General features: G+C 42.4%; 1 protein-coding gene across 1 annotated transcript in view; it reads right to left on the reverse strand.

Moving 5' to 3' along the window:
* Nucleotides 1-25770, reverse strand: part of ANOS1 (anosmin 1) — a 358629-nt gene that overhangs the window by 234285 nt on the left and 98574 nt on the right. The window lies entirely within an intron of this gene.

A 25770-nucleotide genomic window follows, 5' to 3' on the forward strand; every position in this document is an offset into this window, starting at 1 on the left:
TGCACACTGGGGCAACGCATCTGGGTTCCAGCAACGCCAGCTGGTTCTCGGCAGTGTTTTTGACACAGGTACTCCCTCATGCCAAGCCTGGTTTCAGCACCGTCAGCTGTTTCCGGGTTGTGTCAAGCTCACTGAGACGCCTATGCTTGCCCCATCGTGGTGCGGTCGGGTTAGCCAACTCCAGGGTGCCTCCAGTTTAGGAGCTTCCTATGTGGGCTGCGTGAACTGGTAGTCAAGGCTGGTTCTGTAGTGCCAGTAGGCCCAGCTCCCCCTGTAGGACTGTTGGGGTTCGGTAACTGCGGCTGCCTCGCGGCCTAGCTGTTCTCTCCTCTCCTGTGGGCCTTCAGGTCCACCACCTGGTTCCAGCACCGTCAGCTGGTTCTCGGCAGTGTCTTTTGCTCTTGTACCTTCTGCTCCCCATCCTGGTTCCAGTAACGTCAGCTGGTTCCGGGCAGAGCCTTTGGCTTAGGTGCCTCCTTCTGGGTATCCAAGTTCCACCAACGTCAGGTGGTCCTTGGTAGTGCTTTCGGGCACGGGTACCTCCTGCTTAGTAACCGGGTTCCAGTAACGTCAGCTGGTCCTCGGTAGTTCCATTGGCTCTTGGACCTTCGGCTACCCATCCGGGTTCCAGTACCGTCAGCTGGTTCTCGGCAGTGTCTTTTGCTCTTGTACCTTCTGCTCCCCATCCTGGTTCCAGTACCGTCAGCTGGTTCCGGGCAGAGCCTTTGGCTTAGGTGCCTCCTTCTGGGTATCCGAGTTCCGCCAACGTCAGGCGGTCCTTGGTAGTGCTTTTTAGCACGGGTACCTCCTGCTTAGTAACCGGGTTCCAGTAACGTCAGCTGGTCCTCGGTAGTTCCATAGGCTCTTGAACCTTCGGGTAGCCATCCGAGTTCCAGTTCCATCAGCTGGTTCTTGGCATTTTCTCAGCCTTCTTGTACCTTCTGCTACATTTCCAAGTTGAAGACCCTAAAGTCGACGACCCAGAAGACCACCCCGATGACGACGACGACGACCCGGAAGACCACCCCGATGACGACGACGACGACGGCGGAGACGACGGCGGCGGAGACGACGACGGCGGAGACGACGACGGCTGAGACGACGACGGCGGAGATGACGACACTGGAGACGACGACCCTGGAGACGACGACATGGAAGACCGAGAAGCAGAAGAACAAGAGGCTGCATAACAAAGAGCAGAAGAACATTAAGCATAAGACTTAATATCAGAGCAAAAGATATTATCTAAATTATATGCAGAAGAAGACTAAGCAGTGTATGGGGGTGAGTCCGTTCCTCCTCGTGGTGCCCCTGGATAAAGCCTGATGCTGCAGGCCAAACTGAACGCGGACAAATGTAACTTTTGTGACTGGCAGAACGGAAGGTGTAATCTTCCAACTTTTATAGATAACAACTACGGGAATGCCTGTCACAAATGAGAATATGATGAAGAAGTAGAATAGGAAGAATAATAACAGTGGAATAAAAAGAATATGTAGAATAGGAAGAATAATAATAGTTGAATAAAATGAATATGAAGAATGTAATAAAAAAAAAAAAAAAGGTAAAGGATGAAGAAGAAGATGAATAAGGTGAAGAAGAAGTTGATGTCAAAGATGCTGATGATGATGAAGATGAAAGTGTGGGAAAAGAAAAAAAAAAAGAAAAAAAAGAAGGGGAAGGGCGTGGAATAGTGAAACATCAATATCTGACAAAATAAAAAAAAAAATGTACATAGTCAATATCTTTGTCACTCCGAACGTAAAAAAAAAAAAAAAACATGCTATTCTATTTGATTGGGATAAACCTCTATGACTTTAATGTCTCCGCCACCTCCCCAAATACATCCGGCATTATTCTTAGTTGTTTTCCTTCATGTAGAATGAACCTACAAGGCAAGAAAGGGTTTATTTTAATTCCGATATTTTGGTCCCATTGACTTGCATTGGGATCGGGTATCGGTATCGGCGATATCCGATATTTTTTGAATATCGGCCGATCCTATCCGATACCGATACTTTCCGATATCGGAAGGTATCGCTCAACACTATTCAACGCTTTTCGAAGCTCATGGCTTCCTTTTCAGGAAGTTTCCACACAAAGATATCTTGATATCTTTGTGTGGAAACTTCCTGAAGAAGAAGCCATGAGCTTCGAAACGCGTTGAATAAACCACCCGAACACCTACAATTATATCTGGATTCATTATTTGTCGCAGCAGCGCGGATTTAATCCACATTTCATCTAGTTTAACGGTTCTGAGAGGTTGCAACGCCGACCTGTGGATCTGCAGCAGCTGACAAACTACACGCATGTACTGTGTACCACCAGGTGAGCAGTTCTCTCACAATTGATTAGAAGCAATCCTGGGGATAAGACCCTATTTGCGCTTTTTTGTCTCCTATTTTTTTATACTAACTTACAGATGAGAGAAGAAAGAAAAAAGGATCTGATGGCCATAAAAGCTTACACACTACAGAAGAGAGACTTACCCACTGATTTGGGAGATGGAAAATGGCACTACTGTACAAAATGTGCTCTACTGGGAACTACTGATCTGCGATAACCCAGGTGTCATGCTGCAAAGCATTATGGGGAGACTCGTGCTGCAACACAAAATTATGTTAGCCCGCTCTCTCGTGCTTCTGCATTGTGGGAAATAGTGATGGGCAAATTTTTTCATGAACTGCAGATCAAATCCCAAAATGTTAGAATTTGCTTGAAACCGTGAATGTCAGTTAATGTGACTCAAACTCAATCCTCAATGGATCAATGTGCTCATCTAATATATAAAGCTGAATGTGTGTGTGTGTGTGTATGTATGTATGTATGTATGTTTGTATGTCCGGGATTGGCATCTGCACCGTCGCAGCTACAGCCACAAAATTTTGCACAGTCACACGTCTGGACCCCGAGAGCGTCATAGGCTATGTTGTGAGGCGAAATTTTAACCCCGCGCGTTCCAATTCACCAAACAATTTTGCCCCTATCTACATAATGGGGAAAAAAGTGAAAGGAAAAGTGTTGGAGGCGTCGCAGCTACAGCCACAAAATTTTGCACAGTCACACGTCTGGATCCTGAGAGCATCATAGGCTATGTTGTGAGGTGAAATTTTAACCCCGCGCTTTCCAATTCACCAAACAATTTTGCCCCTATCTACATAATGGAGAAAAAGTGAAAGGAAAAGTGTTGGAGGCGTCGCAGCTACAGCCACAAAATTTTGCACAGTCACACGTCTGGACCCCGAGAGCGTCATAGGCTATGTTGTGAGGTGAAATTTTAACCCCGCGCTTTCCAATTCACCCAAAAATTTTGCCCCTATCTACATAATGGGGAAAAGTGAAAGGAAAAGTGTTGGAGGCAAATTGACAGCTGCCAGATGTGAACAAGGCGGACTTAAAGAATGAGAGCGATGGCGCCAAAGAGTATATACCGTACAGTTGCTAAGGTGGGGCCCCGACATGGGATACTCACCACACACGGGGATATGAACACACACAAAATGCGCCACACACTACCACGTGCTTGAACACATATACCACCCTCGGTAAGGAAACACGGCACTCAGTAGATATGAGGGTTGGCGGTGCTCAAGTAGGGTGTCCACCCCGTATATTAAAGATGAATGAAACTTGGCACTCAATTTTTGAGAAGAAAAGCTTCTTAGTTTATTGATGCATCCAGACCAACAAAACCGCTAAACGTTTTCGGTCCACACCGGACCTTCGTCAGAGCGTTTCTTAGACATTGACTGGATGAGGAAGCTAATGAGCGTCAGCCAGAGCACGGAATATAGGAGCTGCAGTCTGCTGCAGGATCACAAAGGAAGGTGAAGCGCCAGAGGAGAGGCACAAAGCCTGGAGGGAGTAACGGCGCTGGATCCTGAGCGCTAGTAGTGCAGAGCAGAGGAGAGCGACGCTTCACCTTCCTTTGTGATCCTGCAGCAGACTGCAGCTCCTATATCCCGTTGAGTGCCAAGTTTCATTCATCTTTTTCTTACATATACCACCCTCAGCACACATTTCACCACACATACACCAACCTCGCCACATAAAAGTCAAAACACAAAAGTCGCCACGCAAAACTCGCCACATGCAAAAACTAGGCTCACGCAAAACTCGCCACAAGTGCAAAACTCACCTCATGGAAAACTCGCCACACGCAAAACTTGCACACGCGGAAAAATTGCCACATGCACAAAAGTTGCAGCACATGCAAAAGTTGCCTCACACACAACTTGCACATACTCAAAAGGCACCACACATAAAACTTGCCATGCGCAAAACTCGCCATGCGCAAAACTTGCTGCACACAACTTGCTACACTAACCTGTCACATGCTACTCGACACACAAAAAGTTGCTACATGCATGTTGCCACACAAAACTCATCTCACAAAAGTCGCTACATGCATGTCGCCACACGCAACTCAACACACACAACTTGACAAATGAAACTCGCCCTAAAACACACACAAGTCTGGTATTATCCTTCAAAAATAAAAATCTAATTAATAAGCAGACAAACTACAAGAGCAACAAATGTTCCATATAGGAAATACGGCAGCTGTCAGTCACATGACCTGTCTATTATGTATATGTGTGAGCTAATATATACTGCCAGGGGGAGGGCTTCCTGTTGGCTGGGGATTTATCAGGCTGCCAATTTAGCTTACAAATACTGAGGTAAAAATACTGAGCAAATAACGTGTGAACGAGGTCTAATACAGGAGGAAATGACACACAGGTATATACTATATACAGGGGAGATGACACACAGATATATACTATATACAGGAGAGATGACACACAGGTATATATATATATAGAGGACATGACATACAGGTACATACTATATACAGGAGGAGATGACACACAGGTATATACTATATACAGGAGCAGATGACCTACAGTTATATACTATATACAGGAGGAGTGGACATACAGGTATATGCTATATATAGAAGATGACATACAGGTATATATTATATACAGGAGGAGATGACACACAGATATATACTATATACAGGGGAGATAACACACAGGTATATACTATATACAGGAGGAGATGACATACAGGTATATACTATATATATGAGGAGATGACATACAGGTATATACTATATACAGGGGAGATGACACACAGCAGGTATATTATATATACAGGGGAGATGACATACAGGTATATACTATATACAGGAGATGACATACAGGTGTATACTATATATAAGGGAGATGACAAACATGTATATACTGAGGTGAAAATGAAAAGGTGTGAGTGCAAAATGAGAGGAGTGAGGGAAAATAGTGGAGTGATCGGAAAATGACAGATGTGAGGTCGAAATGACAAGTGTTAGGGTGGAATGAGAGGAGTGAGGGAGAAAATGAGAGGTGTGAGGGAGAAAATGAGAGGTGTGAGGGAGAAAATGAGAGATGTGAGGGGAAAAATGAAAGATGTGATTGGGAAAATGAGAGGCGTGATAGGAAAATAAGAGAAGTGAGGTGCTATAACTAACCACAGATATTTACTATGCCCAGGCAACGCCGGGCTCTTCAGCTAGTTTCTAAATAAGACACATACTCTAGATCGTAAGATGATCTTGACTTTTTTCTTAAAGAAAATGTTGACTTGGTGAGTTACTTTCAAAAACATAAGGCTAGTATTTTTCTTGGTGGAAGTCCATCTGAAATTTGTTACCTTTTTTGAGATATTAGTATATGTCTATAATTAGTTATGTTTAATACCTATCCACCTCATTGCAAATGTTATGTATGCATGAGAAGGAATTACCATACCCCACACACAGACAAAAATGAGCTCACCCAATTCCAGAGATGTCACTTAGTGTAAAAACAAAAGGAAACTACTGATTAGTACTACTTGTAATTTATTGGCTGACACATCAATTTGTTTCAGATGGAATGCCTATGCTTTAGTTCAATTACACAGGCAATTCGGAGGTTATTTTCAGGACACCGTTCTGCACACTCAAAAACTTAGACGATACCATCTGAAATCTTAGGACTTGTAAATTGATTTTGAGTCAGTGCCAGGGCTGGGAATATTTTTAGCAGACCACTATATTGCTGTAATGAATGATGTGTATGTTATGGCTTTCTCCAGAGAGAACAATAAAAGCACCATGATGCAGACACAACTGAATAAACTGTGCTGACATTTTATTGTTTTTGAAACACGAATGCATCATAACTCAACGATAAAGACGTTTGTAGTTTATCACACTCTACATCATCAATAATTGAGTTTTCCTATATTGCTTTTAAGCAACTAAACCATAACCATTTTCAAGAGAAATTACATTGTAGATCAAACAATCTTTTATGAGAATTTTGTGCTATAGGAAGTAAAAAATATTGCTTTTAGTGGAAGTCTAAAATGTGACATTTGGAATGGTTATATTGTTTATTTGTGTATTTACAGACTGCAGCAGACCACTTTGATGCTGATGACATCCTCATATTGGTTAGGTTCTGACATTTGGCACCTCCACCAATCAGTTGTCCACAGTGTCTGCTGTGGCTTTATGTAATCAATGAATAGAGAGAAGCAATGTGTAGTGGCCACTGTCGAGTGTTGCAGACTGGCTCCTACATAAATAATAGCTGATCTGCACTGACTGGCTGTGATTACTAAACAGTGTGGAGGAGCGATGGTGTTCTGCCTCACACACTGTTCATATCTGGCTGCTGCTGCTAACAGCTGAGTGGTAGGGGTGCTAAAGGTTGGACCCCCATAAAACTGTTACCAATTATGACCTATTTTCAGGAAAACCTTATTAAAACTCCTCTAATGTACTACTTTATCTTGGATTAACTGCAAGACAGTCCCAAGTCTAAACACGATCCTGGTCAGACCACATTTTATATCACTCTGAAACTTGTTCTGCAAACTCTGTAGTCCACTGATGAAGAATAGTACTCTTGGTATTAGGCAATGACAACACCATTGATAGCGATCATGTTTGTACATTGTAATGGCAGTTCTGTTATTTTCTCTAGCAAAAATATTATAACATGTAGCACAATCCTTGCAGTCAAAACTATGGAAAATATATTCCATAATCATTCCATTTATTCAAGAGTCAACAGAGTTTCATAGGCAACGTTTGGATTACAGATGAACTGATTGATTCATGGGACTCTGCTCCATCCTTCAGGCCAGTGGTGCCAAGCAGATAGAAGGAGACCTGCAAATCTCTTACCTTTCAGCGTCTCTGGCATGGCTGACACATTTGGTCCAATGTTGTCTGTCCATCGTCTCAGCCCTGACTATTCAAATGCCATGCTGTGTATGGTGGAAAGTAAGAGATCCAGGAGCCTCTGTCTGTTAGGTACCGCTGACATGGATGCTAGTCTGGAGCCCCGCAAATTGAGTCACTCGTCTCTTCTTTGAATCCATCATTTGATAGATTCAAAATAGAACAGTGGCTGCAATCTGAAGCCATCATGAAGGTCTGAAAAAAGCCTTAGTTCACTGCAGATACCTAATACTTTTTCTTTATTTCTAGCGAAGCTGGAATGTCCTTGAATATTTCCATTTCAATATTCATATTCAAGATTCAAGTCAAATGTGAGGAGGGGAGTTCAACACTAGAAGGAGTTTTAGAGGAGCAGTGACCGAAAGCATATGCTATGGAAAATATTACCATGCATTATCCAAAAATTCTGCTCCCTATAATACATCTATAGTAAATTGACTCAAACCCTTAAAAGTGCAGCCAAAATAAATGTTTGCATTTTCAGTTTTTCCTCTCCTTTTTCAATGAGCCATAACATTTTTTATATTTTTATATGGACATAGACATATAGGAACTTGTTTTTGTTCTGTGAGACAAGCTTTAGTTTTAAAAGACATAATTTCTTTTACCAAATTGATTATGTGAAAAAATGCAGTGAAGTGGTGAAACTCTATTCTTCCTTTATTTTTTGGGGTATCGCTAGTACAACATTAATTTAATAAAATGACCTGGCAACAGTATGATAGCAGTGATACCAAACATGATTAGTTTTTTTTTACTATTTTAATGACTTTAAAAAATTTTGAACTTTGTAAAAGAAGAAATATAGCCTGAGTCACCATTTTCTGAGACCCATAGATTGTTGTTTTTCCATCAAAGGAACTGTATGAGGGCTTGCCTTTTGGGCCATTAGCTAGCACTGATATTGATGCCACTTTGGTGTTAATTCCCTATAGACAACTTAAACCTGTGATTCTTTCATCAATTGTATATTATGCTGCAATATATAAGTATGCTATATATATAAAAATCATGGTTTTCTATGAAACCAAGCTTGAGGCTAGACTTCACGGGGGAATGAGCATTGCAATGACGAGGGCCATCAGTTGGAACTTGGTTACCTACTACCGTAAAAAAAATAAAAAACACGCCAAAAATAATGCTTTTCCATCAGAGTGACACACAAGAAGTTAAATAACAGCGATCAAAAAGTCAATATATCGGGGCACTACACTGTATGGGAACACAACATATGGACATTACATTAGCATGCTTACAATTCTCCACAGCAAAGCAAAGTGTGAGTGTTACAAAATAGTCACTGCAGCTGTAGATGAATTATTTGGGAGATGCAATTGTTACCATGGGGTTACTTTGGGAGGGTTCTGCGGTTCTGACACCAAATGAGCTTTGCAAATGTCATCCGCAAACAAGTCTAGCAAAATCTCTGTTCCAAAAGCTGAATAGTGCTCATTCCTTTTCACCCCTGATGTGTGGACTAACCGTAGTTTCTGATGACATGTATGGCATCACCGCATTCGGGAAAAATTGCGCAATAAATTGTTCAGTCCAGTTTCACCTATTAGCCCTTGTGTAACACACACATTTGCATCAAATGACTAACATGGTATATTTCCACTTCCCAATTCTATAAAATTCTCTAATGCACCTGTAGGTTCAAAATACTCATTCAATCCCTATATAAATTCCTTAAGCAGTGAAGTTTCCAGTATGGAGTCACTTGGGTGGGTTTCTGCTGATCTGGCAAATCAGGGACTTGGCCAATGGAAGTCACAATTTATTCAAATGGACTCTGTGTTAAAACAGTAGCATGCATAACAAATTATGGGGTTCATTTTCTACAATTATACCTCATGTAAACTATAAATTTGGTATTTAAACAGCATGTTAGTGGAAAAAATGTATTTTTTTTCTCCCCTAATATTAATGTTTCTTGTGTTCAGGAGAAAGTGCATTAAAAAATATGGAGTCCATGTTTTCCTATCATCTGTTGTGAAAATTACCAATCTGAAGCTAAAACAACATTTTATCTGAAAAACGTAATTTTATTTTGCACCTCATGCATTTTAAAACATTTTGTCATGCACTTACGGGTTCATCATGCCCAAAACAGCCCTAGGCGAATCTCTTGATGGTAAAGTTTCCAAAATGGGGTCAAATTTACATCCCAAATACCAAAATAGCAAATGCTATTCCCTTCCAAGCAATACCTTATATACAAACAGTACTTTTTGACTACATGTGGGGTATCATAGAAGAACGTGGTCAAAAAAAATGTGGGGTCCACTTTTTTAGTTTCCTCTTAAAAAACTGAAAATTGTAGGTATAAGGCAAAGCATGTTAGGTCTCGAGTTCCCGCTTCTGCACAGGGGGAATCTCGAGCCATCTCCGCTGCGGTCTCCCATTCTCATCCAGCCGCAGTGGAGTCTGCTCAGCAAGGACGTCGGTCCCAGCGTCTTGCTCAGTCTCACTCTGTACAGAGAGTTACTGCTGCTTCTTCAGCTTCTGCCATTAAAGCCAGTGCTGGTCAGCAGCGAGCGGACTTCTCTGGGACTAAGTACTTGTCTGCACACACTGAGCATGCTCAGGGCAAGATCTCCCGTTGGAGATCGAGGGTCATGTGCTCAGGCTCTGCAGCACATTCCATTGGTCCTCTTGGCAGGTCTTGGAAGGGCAAAGTTTCTGTGGCCACTTCCTGTGCTGCAACTATATAAACTGTGCATGACCGCACGGCCATGCGCTAGTGTACAATTGTTAATGTGTGTATGTTGTGAGTGCAAGTCGTCCTTGGATACCCCTACCCTATTGAATGTCTGTTCGCGGAAGGAGTATGGTTGCTATCTAGCGCCCGACTTAGCCTACAGCACTAATCACACATTACAGCGTCCAGTTGCTGTGACCGCCAGTACGGCGCCGTGCACTTCCTCTGTGCTTTCCTTACCCAAGCCTGGGTGGTTAGTGGCGTTCGTCAGTGCGGCACCGCATGCACTCTTGTGCCTTAAAATTGTTATTTAGTTTCTTTACACACCCAGTTGCAGTGTTGTGCCAGCAAGGGTCTAATCGGACTTCAATCCTAGTTGGGGTTGAGTTCGCTGACTACTTGCTCGCGCTCTATGTGCGGTACCGCGGTCCTGTGACGCAACAGGATCGCTTCCATCACGCTGGGTGAAGTTTAACCCACGTGTGTATACTTATGAGTACCGCCATATAGTCCGTCATTACTTGGCAGCAGGTTCCATCTCTGCACGGTGGACCCCGGGCTGCGAACGCACCATACTCTATCTGTCTTATTATTTGGTGCGTTCCGCTAGCCCTAACTTTACAATAGCGCCAGGGTCTGGCTAGTAATGACGGACAAACAGCAATCCTTGCGGTATATCCAGCAGCTGGAGGGTAGGTTGGCGGCTCTTGAGAGCGCAACCTCAGCTGTGGATGTTACCGCAGTTGCTGTACAGGCTGCTAGCGTGGCTGCAGCAACCCTGTCCATTGCCACCCCTGCTCCGACATTTTCTCGCCTCCCGCTGCCAGAAAAATTTTCTGGTGATAGCAAATTTTGTAGGGGATTTGTGAGTCAGTGCTCTATTCACCTCGAGCTCCTGGCTGCACGTTTTCCCACAGAGCGGGCTAAGGTGGGATTTATAGTGTCTCTCTTGTCGGACAGGGCGTTGGAATGGGCTACGCCGCTGTGGGAGCGTGGCGATCATGTGGTGCAGAGTGCTCCGCTGTTTCTGAGCACTCTGAAACAGGTGTTTTTAGGACCTCAAGTCACCCATGATACTGCGCTCCAACTGCTGGCATTAAATCAGGGTGAGTCCTTGGTCAGTCATTTTGCCGTCCAATTCCGCACTTTAGCGTCTGAGCTGGATTGGTCGGATAAAGCTCTTATCCCCATATTTTGGAGGGGCCTGGCTGACCACGTTAAGGACGCTCTGGCCACTAGGGAGATTCCTGCCACACTGGAGGAGTTAATAACTGTCTCCACTCGAATTGACCTCCGTTTTAACGAGCGGAGGTTAGAGCGAGCCCAGTGTAGGCAGAGGTTTCGGCTGGCTCCTACCTTCGCCAAACCTCTGGAATCTCCGGTTCTGGTTCCTGAGTCACATGAGGCCAGGGAAGTGTCACAAGCGGGATCAAAGTCCCGGACCGCAGGTGCACTCAAGGTCTGTCATGTATGCCAGCAGTCGGGACATCTAGCCACCAGATGTTCTCAGCGGTCGAGGAAACGTCAGCGTCTAGTGGTAGTAGGTGGAGGTGCACTAGACACGGCGACGTTTGCCTCTAAATTGTCCTTTAAGGGGACAATTACTATTGGCTCATTCTCCCACTCGGTAGAGCTCTGCGTGGATTCTGGGGCAGAGGGCAATTTTATGTCTTCTGCCTTCGCCCAACGTCACGCAATACCCCTGGTTATGCTAGCTCAACCAGTAACGGTACGAGTGGTGAATGGGTCGACACTGCCCTCACAGATAACACACCAGACCATCCCTGTTACTCTGTCCATGTCGCCATCTCATCAGGAGATTATATCTCTGCTCGTCATTCCTGAGGGAATTGATGAGGTCCTGTTGGGAATACCTTGGCTACCACTCTCGTCATATCGAGTGGTCCTCTGGCAGAATCCTGGGATGGGGCGAATCTTGTGGGGGTAGGTGTCAGAGGGAGTGCGTTCAGGTTGCTACTACTGAGGTACCCGCAGATCTTTCCTCTCTCCCCAAGCAGTATTGGTCTTATGCAGACGTGTTCTCCAAAAAGGCGGCGGAGATCCTTCCACCCCATCGCCCCTATGACTGTCCTATTGATCTCTTGCCTGGTGCTGAGCCTCCCCGGGGTCGAGTCTGCCTCCGTCTCCGGGAGAGATAGCGGATAATGTCACAGTACATCCAGGAAAATCTGGCAAGAGGATTCATTAGGAAGTCAGTGTCACCTGCTGGGGCAGGGTTCTTCTTCGTGCAGAAGAAGAATGGGGAACTACGTCCATGCATAGACTACAGGGGTCTTAACGCCATCACCGTTAAAAATAAGTATCCTTTGCCCTTGATATCTGAGCTCTTCGATAGGCTTCGGGGAGCAAGGGTATTTACTAAACTAGATCTGCGGGGTGCTTACAACCTGATTCGCATCCGTGAGGGGGACGAATGGAAGACGGCTTTTAACACCAGGGTTGGCACTATGAATATCTGGTGATGCCCTTCGGGCTCTGTAATGCCCCGGCCGTTTTCCAAGACTTTGTGAATGATATCTTCCGGGATATGCTTTCCACCTCGGTCGTAGTTTATCTGGATGATATTCTCATCTACTCTCCAGATATTGACTCCCACCGGAGAGATGTTTGCAAAGTCTTCGACCTCCTACGGGCAAACTCCCTCTATGCCAAGTTGGAGAAGTGTATGTTTGAGCAGGAGTCCTTACCTTTCCTAGGCTACATCATCTCTGCCCAGGGATTGGCTATGGATCCTGCTAAACTACAGGCTGTGATGGACTGGCAGGAACCCCATTCTCTTAAAGCGGTGCAGCGCTTTATGGGGTTCATTAATTATTATCGCCAGTTCATTCCGCACTTGTCAACTTTGGTAGCTCCTTGGTTGCCCTCACCAAGAAGGGGGCGAATCCCAAATTGTGGTCTGAGGAGGTCTCCAAGGCCTTTAACTCTATAAAGTCACACTTCGCTAGCGCTCCCATCCTACATCGCCCCGATGTTGATAAGCCATTTATCATGGAGGTGGATGCCTCTTCTGTTGGTGCTGGAGCAGTCCTCTTCCAAAAGGATGCTCAAGGTCGGAAGCATCCTTGCTTCTTTTTCTCCAAGACCTTCTCACCAGCAGAGAGGAATTATTCCATCGGGGACAGGGAGTTGCTAGCCATGAAGTTGGCTTTCTCGGAGTGGAGACATCTCTTGGAGGGAGCACGTTTTCCCTTCCAAGTCTTCACAGACCATAAAAATTTGGTGTACCTGCAGACAGCCCAGCGGTTGAATTCTCGCCAGGCCAGATGGTCCTTATTCTTCTCCCAGTTTCATTTCACCCTCCATTTTCTTTCTGGGGAGAAGAACATTCGGACTGACGCTCTCTCTCGCTCCGTTGTGTCATCTGCGGAGGAGGAGGAGGAGCCTCGGCTTATTGTCCCCACCGAGAGCTTGAGAACTGTAGCCCCGGTTTCGCTAGAGTCTGTGCCCCCGGGCAAGACTTTTGTACCATCCAGTTTGCGACCGGAGGTTCTCTCTTGGGCACACTCGTCCAGGGTGGGTGGACATTTTGGTACCAAAAGGACATCTGAGTTACTGGCGAGGACATACTGGTGGCCGCATATGGCTCGTGATGTCGCAGAGTATGTTCGGGCGTGTGTCTCTTGCGCCAAGAACAAGACTCCTCAGCAACGGCCAGCTGGTTTGCTTTATCCTCTGCCAGTGGCGGACAGGCCCTGGGAGATTTTCGGGATGGACTTTGTGGTGGGCTTACCCATGTCTCGTAACTGCACCATTATATGGGTGATCACCGACCATTTTTCCAAAATGGTGCACTTGGTGCCTCTTCCACGGCTACCTTCTGCACGGGCGTTGGCTGTTTTGTTCGTCAAGCATATCTTTCGCCTACACGGTATGCCAGACAAAATTGTTAGTGACCGGGGTCCCCAGTTTGCGTCTCGATTCTGGAGAGAGCTTTGTCGTCTACTCAGTATTGAGTTAAATCTCTCTTCGGCATATCATCCCGAGACGAATGGGTTGGTAGAGAGGGCCAACCAGACCTTGGTCACATATTTACGACATTTTGTTTCTGCCAGGCAGGATGACTGGGCATCCTTGCTACCGTGGGCAGAGTTTGCACTTAACAATGCCATAGCCGACTCCACCGGTCAGACTCCATTCCTCCTAAATTACGGCCAGCATCCGCGTGTTCCTGTGCTCATGCCTGTGTCTTCTGCTGACTCCAGGGTGGCAGACTGGGCTGTGGAGGCACGGGACATTTGGGACCGCACGCAGGATGCCATTCGGGCCTCCAAGGAGAGAATGAGGTCCTCCGCCGATGTTCATCGGCGCCCCGCTCCGACCTTTGCTCCTGGCGACTTGGTGTGGCTCTCCGCCCGTAACATCAGGCTGCGAGTTGAGTCCACTAAGTTTGCTCCTCGCTACTTGGGTCCCTTCAAGGTTCTCGAACAGGTTAATCCTGTGGTCTACCGTTTGGCTCTTCCTCCACGCTTGGGTATCACCGACACCTTTCATGTGTCCCTCTTGAAACCAGTATACATGTCCCGGTTTTCCGAGTCATCTGCCGGGACATCGGGTTCGTCTACGGACGATTACGAGGTGAACGCTATTTTGGGGTGCAAGGTGGTACGCGGCAAAAAGTTCTATCTGGTGGATTGGAAGGGTTATGGCCCGGAGGACAGGTCATGGGAGCCTGCTGAAAACATTCGGGCCCCACAGCTCATTGCTGCCTTCGAGCGTAGTGAGGCCCAAGGAGGGGGGGGGCCCTAGGAGGGGGGGTAATGTTAGGTCTCGAGTTCCCGCTTCTGCACAGGGGGAATCTCGAGCCATCTCCGCTGCAGTCTCCCATTCTCATCCAGCCGCAGTGGAGTCTGCTCAGCAAGGACGTCGGTCCCAGCGTCTTGCTCAGTCTCACTTTGTACAGAGAGTTACTGCTGCTTCTTCAGCTTCTGCCATTAAAGTCAGTGCTGGTCAGCAGCGAGCGGACTTTTCTGGGACTAAGTACTTGTCTGCACACACTGAGCATGCTCAGGGCAAGATCTCCCGTTGGAGATCGAGGGTCATGTGCTCAGGCTCTGCAGCACATTCCATTGGTCCTCTTGGCAGGTCTTGGAAGGGCAAAGTTTCTGTGGCCACTTCCTGTGCTGCAACTATATAAACTGTGCATGACCGCACGGCCATGCGCTAGTGTACAATTGTTAATGTGTGTATGTTGTGAGTGCAAGACGTCCTTGGATACCCCTACCCTATTGAATGTCTGTTCGCGGAAGGAGTATGGTTGCTATCTAGCGCCCGACTTAGCCTACAGCACTAATCACACATTACAGCGTCCAGTTGCTGTGACCGCCAGTACGGCGCCATGCACTTCCTCTGTGCTTTCCTTACCCAAGCCTGGGTGGTTAGTGGCGTTCGTCAGTGCAGCACCGCATGCACTCTTGTGCCTTAAAATTGTTATTTAGTTTCTTTACACACCCAGTTGCAGTGTTGTGCCAGCAAGGGTCTAATCGGACTTCAATCCTAGTTGGGGTTGAGTTCGCTGACTACTTGCTCGCGCTCTATGTGCGGTACCGCGGTCCTGTGACACAACAGGATCACTTCTTTCTCGCTGGGTGAAGTTTAACCCACGTGTGTATACTTATGAGTACCGCCATATAGTCCGTCATTACTTGGCAGCAGGTTCCATCTCTGCACGGTGGACCCCGGGCTGCGAACGCACCATACTCTATCTGTCTTATTATTTGGTGCGTTCCGCTAGCCCTAACAAAGCATTTGTGAAAAAAATTAAAATGTTCAATATGACAGCATAATGCTATCAAATTCTGTGTAGCACTTGTAGGTTCAAAATGCTCACAATTCCTTTGGATAAAATCCTTTAGGGATGTAGTTTCAAAATAGGATCACTTGTTTGATATTTCTGCTGATTAAGCTCCCTATTAACCCTGCAAATGCGACATGGCACCCACAATCTCTTTCAGACAAATTTGTGCTCCAAAATTCAAATTGTGGTCCTTCTCTTATGAGCCCTCCAGTTTGTTCAAATACAAGCTTCTCACCACAAGTGGGGTGTTAACATGCTCAGAAGAAACTGGGTAACAAATTATGGGATCTATTTTCCCATGCGATTCCTTTTAAAAGTGTAAAAAATGGGGCAAAAGCAACATTGAAAGTAAAAATTACAATTTTTTTCCCAAAAATTCTGACAACAGTTTTGTAGCATTTGAGGTAAAAGGGTATCATATTTGGGGGGAGTTTCCAATATATAGGCCCTTCACAGTCCATTTAAAACCGAATAGGTCCCTAAAGAAACAGGCTTTCTACAATTTTTGAAAGTATGAGAAATTGATGATCAACTTTTAACCCTTCTTAAAAACTAACACAAGAAAATGACATGTGAAAAATGTTCTAAAGTAGACATATGCAAAATGTTATTTATTAATTATTTTTGGACAGCATGACTGTCTTAAGGATATCAAACACAAACATTGAATTTCCGAAATTTTCACAAATAAACGCAAAACATATCGACCTAAATTTACCACTAACATAAAGTACAATGTGTCACGAAAAAACAAACTCAGAATCACTGGGAAACGCTGGAGAATTCCACAGTTATTACCACATAAAGTGACACTGGTCAGATTTAAAAAAATTTGGTCTAGTCATTAAGGTCAAAATTGGCTCAGTCACTAAGGGGTTAAAACATATCAATGCATGTTGTAAGAATAATAAATAGCTTAGGTTTTAACACCACTTCTTTTATGGAATCCCTGTCACAGGGCCTAAGCAAAACATGTGTTCCACACTGGAAACATTATATCATATTACAAATGCTCTGACTACCTTCAACAATAAAGCTAATAGTCATTTTTAACTGCAATATTTAGAACTGCTAACGTGCCCCTTAGGCTGTTTGGTTGATAGGCTGATTTTAATAAGATGTTTAATACAACTTTCAACCATGCCTTTGAACTCTAGCTCTGTCATCACTATATCATATCACCGATGTCACTAGTCACTCTGTCAACGAGAGGATCCAATCTAGATCCACTTGCATATCAATAGCTAAGAACATGATGCACATAGATATGACTGCAATGTGGTTTAAATGTTAACCGGGTGTCTAGAAAGCTGTGTACAGTCTAAAAAAGGCATTTGGTTTATTTAATGAAGCCGTACTATCCCCAGGTGACGGAACGTGACACTGGATAACTAATAAACAATTTTTAGCATCATGTTCCGTACTTAATGTTTAGCTATGATGGCACATTTAAAGTCAATGTAATTAATACACTTATGGTCTGGGTGTGGGTGACTCTTGACACTATGTTGAGAATCTGACAGCCGGAAAAGAAAGTAAATGGGATGACACAGAAAAACATATGTGTTTTGAAGTACTCCACCTGCCCAGTTAGGAAATTAGGAAACTTGTGAAACCTACTCAACACAACATGTGAGTCAAAAACGATTCACCGCTTACAGAATCCCAAGGGATAAATAAGGACAGTGACATCCTTTGACTTGTAATAGTATTTCTCACCATTTAAATTATTGTTTTTTTTTAATTTAAACTGTTTTCTGTGCTGAGTACTGATTTCTACAGTCACTCTTTATGATTGCGGATTGCCAGATCATGATAGTATGCAATGTGCACATTGTCATGATTTCTCTCTATTTTCAGCTCAGGTAAGCTTGAACATTGAGAGAAGTGAAAAAGACCATACATAGTTGCAGCCACATGATTGCCTACTCGAACTCCAAATATAGGATAATCTTGATCGTGTGCACCGACAAATTTATGCTAAGCTCTAAAATCCTTTTAAAACTGCCTTTTCAAGATGGATATATTGTGTATCTATAATATTATACATATTTGAAATGGATTACGTCTCTAAGGCCTGGACTTCGAAGCATGGACTTCAAAGTGCAGTCAGCTGTGGGTCTCTTCACCTGAACTCGAATTCCGGATAGGCATAATATCAGACTGTTGAGCCCTTTTTGTGTTGCAGTGCATCCTTAAACTACAAAGTATGAATGTGTGAATCTGTCATTAGAGACATTATCATGTTCAAATGTAAGAAATGATATAGCTACAGTGGCGAGACACGATTTAGGTGGCACTCATGTGGTATAGTAGAAAATAGGAAATTTTGGGTAAGCTTCACCTTGAAGGTGGGAGACGGCACCAGAAGAGAACATGCTCAGAAGTTGAGCAGGTTGACAACAGATAAAGGAATTGGCGAAGTTGCGGTGTGATGCCCAGTAAACATTTGAAGTACATTGTTTGGGAGAATAATGTTACCTTTGATTTAGTCCACAAAATGACAGATCACAAATCATGATTGCCTGACAAAGGCTCCTACGGCTGCCCGAAGCTGAAAAATTTTTTGTGATATGTCATTCTGTGGACTTAAATAAAGGTAACATTATTCAGCAAACATTTAACCTTAAATGTTTATTGGGCAGCGCACTGCAACTTCGCCGATTCCTTTATATAGCTACAGTAACACAGTCTCGAATGTAAAACATGGAATAGTGAGTGAATTCAGCCTACCAAATATCATTATTTAAAAAAAAAAACACAGGAAAAAGTAATATGCGTTACTGTAGAAAACTGTGAGGTTGATATAACCCTTCCAACAGCAGCTAATTTTCATTTTTGATAGATCAGCCGTTTGTATATGAGATGATACTTAATATGTTTATATTTTATCTGTTTATTTTGAATGTTTGAGTTCATTTTTATTTTCTGACATGTTTATTTTTTTTTAATAACTTTTCCTTTAGCTGATTTTGGATAAGCATAAATATATTGTATATAATTACAATATAATATATATGTCTTGTAGATTGATTCCAGGGTAGTTAGCAAATTAATTTGTAAAACTTGCTCTTTATAGAAGAAATTCAGACCTCGAATGCTTCTGAAGTGCCAATGTGCCTGAACGGTAACCTAGTAATCCTGAATCGTCCATTTGTCTTTTAAGTACACATCCCCATAGGAAGGCTACTTCCAGTATTAAAAGACTACCGTAGCCTTGAGGCTTTCTTCTCGCTATTCACACAATAATAAAATGCCATTGTTTCTTAGTTAATGCCTCAAAAGACTTTCATGATGCAGCATGTTTGGTGGCCCGAATAATGTCAGGTACGGGGAAGGAATGCTGGAACGTCAACCTTTTGGAAATATCAGCTCTTTTTATAGCAAACACATTAAATGCACAATATGTTAAATCAAATGTAAAGAAATGTACGCTCAGTCCAGATCTAATACAGCTATAATGTGAAGAGAGAGGATCCTTGTAATTAATGCAAGTATTACCGTAGAGTTTAGAATTTACTCCCCACACTGACTCTACAGTAATGACTTGGATTCCTGTTACTGACAAGGTTTTATGTACAAGAGTCTATTAATTAGATGGAGTCTAGGTGGAGGTAAAGCTTGGAATTAACTACAAATATCTGCCAGGATTTATGCTGGAGACAGGTAGAATTAAATGGAATTTACAAAATTATAGTTTTCGAAGTAAAAATTCAAATGATCCAATTAGCACATAAATTGGAGTCACAACATTTCTTCACTCCATGTAGCCACCTGACTATAGTGCCTGAAAAGTAGGTCACGTGGAAACCAAGGCAAAACTTTAACCCCTTAACCCCTGAAGCTTTTTGCGGTTTCATTTTTCGCTCCCTTTCTTCCCAGAGCCATAACTTTTTAAATTTTCCGCCAATATGGCCATGTGAGGGCTTGTTATTTGTGGGACCAGCTGTACTTTTGAAATACACCATTCATTTTACCATGTCATATACTAGAAAACGGGAAAAAATTTCCAAGTGCAGTGAAATTGCGTAAAAAGTGCAATCCCACTCTTGGTTTTTGTTTGGCTTTTTTGCTAGGTTCACTAAATGCTAAAACTGACATGACATTATGCTTCTCCAGGTCATTTCAAGTTCATAGACACCAAACATGTCTAGGTTCTTTTTAATCTAAGTGGTGAAAAAAAATTCCAAACTTTGTTAAAAAAAAATATTGTGCCATTTTCCGATACTTGTAGCGTCTCCATTTTTCGTGATCTCGGGTTGGGTGAGGACTTATTTTTTGCATGCTGAGCTGACATTTACCATTTGGGGCAGATATGATCTTTTGATCGTCTGTTATTGCATTTTAATTCAAAGTTGCGGCAACCAAAAAAAAAAACGTAATTTTGGAGTTTTGACTTTTTTCTCACTACGCCGTTCAGGTTAATTTTTTTTTTGCTGATAGACCGGGCGATTCTGAACACGGCATTGCCAAATATGTGTATGTTTGATTTTATTTTTATTATTTTATTTTGAATGGGGCAAAAGGGGGGAGATTTGAACTTTTATTTTTTTTTTAAATATTTTTAAAAACATTTTTTTTTACTTTTGGCATGCTTCAATAGCCTCCATAGGAAACTAGAAGCTGCCACATAGAGGCGATGTTCAGATCGCCTCTACATAGCAAAATTGCTCACTTGTTATGAGCGCTGATCTTTAAGTGGCGCTCACAGCAAGTCGGCACTGACAACCACAGAGGTCTCCAGGAGACATCAGGTTGTCATGGCAATACACCGGTGACCTGTGATCACGTGAAGCAGGTCACCGGTGTGCGCATTTCCGGCCGGAGGGCCGGAAGCAAGATTTAAATGCCACTGTCAGAGTTTGACAGCGGCATTTAACTGGTTAATAGCCGTGGGTGGATCACGATTCCACCTGTGGCTCTTGCGGGCACATGCCAGTTGTTCAAAACAGCTGACATATCCCCGGAAAGATATGGGCTCACTGCAGGAGCCGGAGCACACATCAAAGCGAGGGAGTCTGACATTGGCGTAAATGTAGGCCTGATGTCGGTAAGGGGTTAAAACAGTTGATCAACAAATACAGAATAAATTCACTAAATAAAAGGAAGATTTGCTATTTTTTTAAATTAGGGGCTTAAAGGGAATATGTCAGCAAGTTTTTGCTAAGGGCAAATTAGTAGTCTGAGGGCACCGTGAGGTAAGGGTTAAAACACTGAATATAATGATGTGTCACTTTCACTTATCAAGATGTGTGTTGTTGTTTACTTACACAGAAGGTTTTATCACCAGGAGATTATCATTGCTGTGACTGGCTGGTACATGCGCTTGCTTAGCTGAATCCACCCCCTCCTGTGATAAACAGCTCACTATCAATAGACCTTCTACATACAGAGCCAGGTGTCGGCGGGGATAGCTTTCTCAGAAAATAAATTGGCATCAATGCAGAAATATTGATCAGTTAATGGACACAGAATGGTCAGATTTTGGCAAGACAAAAGTTTTGCCGCCTGGTCATATAATGCACCCAATCCTAGTGTATATCCTCACCTGTGCTCAGTAAATGATCAGTTAATTTATTTTCTTAACCTAAACCACATTTTGGAGGGTTTCAGCTTTCAAAAGAATAATTTATACAACCAATGGATGAATTTAACGTCAGGTTATAAGCTTTTATTTACATAACATGGATAAGCGACATAACTTCTGTCAGGGAGTGTACATATATCATATGAAGCCACTTAGTGAACCCATGCTTGTATGAGATACGCAACATATATTGAACCAGTCATTCTACAATCAGTAGGGAGCATTGTAAATGTTAGATGGATTAAACACGTTTTAATGACCAAATTCGCTATGTTACCACATTCCATTTCAACTCTATTTTTCATTTGCTTTAAGATATTTCTAATTTAATGACCTTATGATCTTCACCTTTGGAGGACTTTCATGAGAAGAGAAGACACAAGAAGTCCTCAGGACTCAATCCTAATCTATAAGTAAAGAGCAACTTTAACAAAAAGCGGGAACAGAAAATTCTGAAATAAAGTTTAGTGCACCATATGGGCATTTAGACGGAAGGTCCAGTATCGACCCAGGCACTGGAATCTCCTGAAAAAATGGCCACTATGCTGTTCTGAACACTGATGCCTGTGAAAACTAAATTGTAGTCAAAGGAAAATTGTAAATTGAAGGAATTCATCCATAGGCTGGCACATGGACAATCATCAATGCTATTTGTTCAAATGGTCTCTTATCACGGAAAACCACTCTTGTCCATGAGCTCCATCTGGTAGTTCAACCTATTCAACCTATAGCCTATGCAAAAGAGAAAAAAGGCAATCCTTTCATAAGATGTGCATTAGCTTTAAAGTGGACTTGTCACCAGATCCAAAGAGGTCAGCTTTTCCTTCTGTCATATTCCTACTGCTCCCCTGAGTATTCTGTGTTTTTTTTTTGTGTTGTTGTTTTGCTTTTTCTAACTCAACCATACGGTTCCAAACATATGTGTCATTTTACTTGGTGCTAATTTTTATGGTCTTTTATGAAGGTAGAGTTGCTTTAAAGGTTATATGAGCAGACTAAAGATATTCCCCAGAGAATCCTCCACGCCTGCTTGGAAATGACTATATGAATTTGCATTAAGTAAAGAGGCCTGTATCTCTTTAACTCTATGGTGAGTTTAATTTCAAAAGTATATACTTAACAATGGAATATAGACAGGAAAGCAGTGAGCCCCTATCTTTAACATGGGGGCGCATGGACATGCTCTGGTATGCGTTGTCATGTGTTGTATGACGCATGCGGTTTTTTGGCGCACCAGACAGGGTGCGGACGACGCTACAGGTTGCAGTTTTGATGCGTCACTTTTCCGAAGAAAAATGCATGCAACGCACCTGCGTCGTAAATGCGCCAAAAAAACACATTAGTGTCTATGAAAAACGCATAGCGCGCAGGTGCCTGTGTTGAGCCGCATTTTTTGACGCATGCGCCTTTTGACTAAATGTATTTTTTGGGGGGCGTTTTTGATCTTCAATTGCTGCTGCGCCCAACAACGCAAATGTAAACGTAGCCTTAGCTCTACTTTCTGGTTCCCTGTTGACAAATAGGAAATGCTGCTTAGTCAAACATTGACTGAGATGGCTCCTCATCTAGGAGCCCTCTTTGCTTCCAAGCACCATGCACTATAGCACATTATCTATGCTTTGGAGGCACAGACACATGCTAACATACTACCTCACGGTTTAAATATCAGGATTTTTTACTTTGCTGCTGCATTTTATTTGCATTGATAAAACAACACAACAAATTTCAGGTAAGTTCTTGACCCCTGAGAAAATTTTCTTGTATCTTATAGATTTTGATATGCTGCACACGAATATGTGCTTCAAAAGTCTGTATCAGGTAAGGTTTTTAACCCCTTCATGACTTAATGACCACAGCTTTTTTCGATTTTTCATTTTTGTTTTTCGCTCCCCTTTTTTCCAGAGCCATAACTTTTTTATTTTTCCGTCAATATGGCCGTGTGAGGGCTTATTTTTTGCGGGATGAGCTGACATTTTTAATGATACCACTTTTGTGCAGATACGCTCTTTTGATTGCCCGTTATTGCATTTTAATGCAATGTCACGGTGACCAGAAAAACGTAATTCTGCCATTTTGAATTTTGTTATCGCTACGCCGTTTAGCGATGTTAATTCTTTTTTTTTATTGATAGATTGTGCGATTCCAAATATGTGTAGGTTTGATTTTTTTATTGTTTTATTTTGATTGGGGCAAAAGGGGGTGATTTGAACTTTTATGTTTTATTTATTTATTTATTTTAGATTTTTAAACACTTTATTTTTTTACTTTTGGCATGCTTCAATAGCCTCCATAGGAAGCTAAAAGCTGCCATAGCGAGATCGCCTCTGCTACATAGAGGTGATGCTCAGATCACCTCTATGCAGCAGAATTACACGCTTGCTATGAGCGCCGACCACAGGTTGGCGCTCATAGCAATCTGCCTTCAGCAACCATTGAGGTCTCAAGGAGACCTCTGGTTGTGATGGCAAAGCAGTGATAACCCCCAATTACATGTAGGGGGTCATCGCTGAGCGTATTTCCGGACCGGCGTCCAGAAGTACATTTAAATGCCAGCTGTCAGAGTTTGACAGCGGCATTTAACTACTTACTAGGTGCGGGCAGATCGCGATTCCGCTAGCGCCTATTGCGGGCACATGTCAGCTGTTAAAAACAGCTGGTAAGTCACGGCTTTGAGGTGGGCTCACCGCCAGAGCCCACCTCAAAGCGGGGGATACTGCCAGCTGACGTACTATTCCGTCAGCTGGCAGTAAGGGGTTAAGAAGCAACAGTTAATAGTCTACATTATGACGTCCGAGACACTACATACATGTGCATCGATGTCAGTAACAAAAGCAATTGTTCAAAAGTGTTTTGCAGACGACTGTCGTTTATAATCTGTGTTTTTAGAATTATAATAGAATATTATAATGTTTCGTAACATTTCTCAAAAACCTTATGTGATAGGAAAAATCTGAAGTCATTTCTGAAATCAGCATGGAAAAATCTATCAGGAACACTCAAAATTGTCCGAGGGACAAAACCTTTGTAACACAGTGTAATCCTCTATTAACTACAAGTGTATTCCGCTATACCTTAGATTTATTTTATTTGGTATATTTTGTTTTTTTTTACATACCTATTGATCATGTGACACACTTTGATTTCCAACCATTTTTCTGTTTTTCTCCCTCCCTATGTGCACCTATTGATCTAATAAAGCTTGACATATATTTTATCACCATTTTGACCTTTTGTCATTTTCTCTTTCTCTCTTGGTTTGATAGATAGATAGATAGATAGATAGATAGATAGATAGATAGATAGATAGATAGATAGATAGATAGATAGATAGATAGATATGATACATAGACAGATAAATAGATAGATAGATAGATAGATAGATAGATATGATACATAGACAGATAGATAGATAGATAGATAGATAGATAGATAGATAGATAGATAGATAGATAGATATGATACATAGACAGATAGATAGATAGATAGATAGATAGATAGATAGATAGATAGATAGATAGATAGATAGATAGGATACATAGACAGATAGATAGATAGATAGATAGATAGATAGATAGATAGATAGATAGATAGATAGATAGATAGATAGATAGATAGATAGATAGATATGATAGATGGATGGATGAATGGATGGATAGTTACATAGTTATTAAGGTTGACGGAAGACTTTAAGTCCATCTAGTTCAACCCATTGGTGGATGGATGGATGGGTGGATGGATAGATAGATACGATACATAGATGGATAGATAGATAGATAGATAGATAGATAGATAGATAGATAGAAAGATAGATGAATAGATACATAGATACATAGATATATAGATAGATATGATACATAGATATATAGATAGATACGATACATAGATATTAGATAGATAGATAGAGATAGATAGATAGATAGATAGATAGATAGATAGATAGATAGATAGATAGATAGACAAATAGATAAGATACACAGTATATTCATGATATGTATAAGCAATGCTAATGCAATCTCACTCTTCCTCCATCAACATGAATATTTTTGACAAAGGCAGCAAGAAACTGCAAAATACAAATGTGACTTGACGCACAAGTTGCTGACTTGGAGGATATCCATGACCTCAATAAATAATGCTGTAAATGTAGAATTTCAACAGAAATCTACATTTAGTGAGTGAACACGTCCAAAGTCTAATTGGTAGTAAATAATAACGACATAGGCAGCACTCAGTAAATCTAACCCGTGGCATATGAAAGGCCATCATCACAATGACAGATGTCTGACATACATTGATTGGCCTGGGCAGAGGTGACATACATCTACATTATCTACTGTTTGTCCCAGGCTTAAAATGCTGAAGATCTGTTTAATAGCAAGACTTAA

This window comes from Ranitomeya imitator, chromosome 3 (genome assembly GCF_032444005.1).
Source record: "Ranitomeya imitator isolate aRanImi1 chromosome 3, aRanImi1.pri, whole genome shotgun sequence".
NCBI lineage: Eukaryota > Metazoa > Chordata > Amphibia > Anura > Dendrobatidae > Ranitomeya > Ranitomeya imitator.